Here is a 2,946-nt window from a genome sequence, read left to right as displayed (position 1 = left end):
GGTGGCCTCCAGTCTCGAACAAATTGGATGTGTAGTCCTTCCCTACACACGACTCACACGTGCGAGTGTGAATCCCCAGGGCGCTCGCACACCCCCTGGACCCTCTGGTCAAGCTAATCTATAGCGACGTCCGGAGGTCAGCGGAACCCCATAGTGTCATGCGCCTCATGAACACCCTCATCTGTGTGCATTCGCACCTGTGCGCATTCGTGCTCATCATAAGGTGCGCGTCCGCACTCATCGGCTCTAGGGGAAGTAGCCCTATGCTTATGAACATACAAAATGCATGAGGTCCCTCTAAATCCATCGTAATGTCTCTTCTGACATAACCCTCTAGTTTCATCTCTTTGTTACTCTAGGTAACGCATACTCGTGGATATTTATATTAATATCATTTTCATGCTCTTAGGATTGTGTCCTATGTCGATCTAACGACATGATGCAATATGGCACTCATCATCATCTAGCATGCTCAATATGGAAAACATCATCATATTAAGGTAAAAATCATGCAATCATCATGCTCATCATAATGTCACAACGTGCGTCAACATATCAAGCGTCACTTAACAAAATATGTATATACGGGCACATATCATCAAGCATCATACAATTTATTTAGCCTATCCTATAGTAAGGCCACTTACTTGGTTGGCCTTGGCCGAAGTACTCCCTAAATAGCTAAACGTAAGCTCCCGTTCTGTGAGAGCTGCTTCCTACGTCCCCGGGGTTTGTTTCCTATCACACCGTCCACCACTTTCCGTTAGTATTTCATAAATAATTTACCTATAATTTAATAAATGTGAAATACGGCTCTGAAACGGCCTCGGATACCTTAATCGGGGCCGAAAACAGATTCGGGAGGGTCGGAACAATGGAAACCAGGCTGAAAAATAGGTGAGCCGAGCCGAACAGCCGCTGGAGCCGCCGGAGCATCACCGAAGGGAGCCTGAGCCGTTTGCACCGAGCCGAGTCGAGGGACTGCCTGCGCCGCTGTGTGACACGTGGCAGCAGTAGAGAGAGCCACATCGGACGGTAGTGTCTAGTCGAAGCGCGGGTCGCAGTCCGGTTCGGGTCGTGGTTCGGGTCGCGGGCTGTGGAAGGCTACTGGGCCAAGACTAATCGTTGGGCCTCGGCTTACTGGGCTGGGCCGCAAGTGTTTGGTTTGCATGCTGGCTCAAGTGGACCGTGGGTCTAGTCTGGGTTGGTTCAACTGAACCGTAGCTTCTCGGCCGGTTTGAGGTTTGGGCCACTATAGTTGGGCTGGGCCGAAGGCAGAGGCCAAGGGAGGAACGGGCTGGCTCTCCCGGGTTCTGGGTTTGGGTTGACCCGGATCCGTGGATCTCGTCTTCCTTACCCGACTTTGGTCGATTTTCCAGCGAGCTTTCTCTCTCCTTCCCGCGACGTTTCCATTACCGATTTCGGTCCTCTTCCTTCCCTTTTTCTCTTTGTTCGTCGTCCTTCTTTCTTTTCTGGGAGTTTTGCGGCCTAAAAGCTCCTAAAAGCCACAGATCTAAGAATCGATTACGAAACCTAATTTTCCGACCTCGGTTACCGACGACGACGCTTACGAAATAACACAAAACGTACCCTGAGTTATTGTGCTTTCGTTAGGGATCCTTCTTATGGTGGTAACAGGTCGTTTGGTGTCGGTTTGAGGGTGGTTTGAGGGCTCGTCGGAGAAACTAGACACTCGCCGACATTTGTCCGAAATCTCTCTCTCTCTCTCGAAATTTTTCTCTCTTTTCTCCCTTTGCAAGTGTTCTGAAGATGCTGGGTGTCGTGGGCTGAGGGCTGGGCGTGCTGTGGCCGTCGTTTCGCGTGGGTTCCGCGAAACTCGGCGGTCGCCGAAAAACTAGCGGGTTTTCCGGCAACTCAGTTTTTATTTTATTTTATTATATTTTTTTTATTTTTTTTTTTATTTACCTTTTTATTATATGTATATATATATATATTTTCTTTCTTTCCCGGGTCGTTACAAGGGTTATATTCATTAATGACAAAAGTAGAAGTAATAGGGACCTCATGTATCATGTGTGCTCATGCATTTGGGGGGATACCCCTATTCCATCACGAGGGTACAGACGCGTACATCCAATGGCAGGACAACGATCGTTATGCTTTGCATAGCGCTGCTGTGACAGTTACTAGTTCTAACGAATGTCCGGCCTAAGGAGCTCCCAGAGTATGCTCGTCCGACAAGGAAAGTGGCCCAGCGGTGTGCAAACTAGCTGGTGGGCCCATACTCGCACGTATAGGCTGTGTGTGGAGTATATGGGTACATGTCCAAATTTACCTGTTAGAACAACACCATAGAAAGACAGATTGAAAGATAGGTCCCATCATCTCATTGCATGTGATTGTTGCATAACCTCGATAGGGGGTCACTTATTGAGTATTCTAGAAATACCCAAGCCTCGTGCTACTATACTTTTCAGATAAAGGCAAGGCACCCATGTGAGATCGACGGCATCACACACCCCGGGACCGTAGCACATGCATAGGATAGTTGTATTTCATTTCGTAGACTAGGTTAGTGTAGGTTGAATTCCCGTTTGCATCATTAGTATAGGTTAGAATAGGTTGATTTGTAATCGCATAATAAATCATAGGGTAGTATACGACAGTTGTTTCGGTGCTATTCTTTTTCCTTTCTTTCCCATGAATTCGTTTTTTATGAAGTAAGAAAAGGCTAGCGTAAGGCGGATTTATAACAAGAGTCGTTGAATGTAAATTTCGCATTTCAAGGTATAGTAACGACCTTAGAAATGGCAAAGATGATACTCAAATTCTAAGGGTGAAAGTCTCAATTTGAGAGCTCAATTTCATTCCTCCAAAATTTCACTTTTACCTAATAATTTGTGGGTATCTATAGTCTCTCCACAAAATAAACTTTCATCAAATGCCTACTAAAGAAGTTAGTGGTCATAATTTACTCCCACTTCC

The sequence above is a fragment of the Cucurbita moschata genome, unplaced genomic scaffold, assembly GCF_002738365.1.
Source record: "Cucurbita moschata cultivar Rifu unplaced genomic scaffold, Cmos_1.0 Cmo_Scf00066, whole genome shotgun sequence".
NCBI classification, from domain to species: Eukaryota; Viridiplantae; Streptophyta; class Magnoliopsida; order Cucurbitales; family Cucurbitaceae; genus Cucurbita; species Cucurbita moschata.
Note: the sequence above shows the minus strand (reverse complement) of the source record.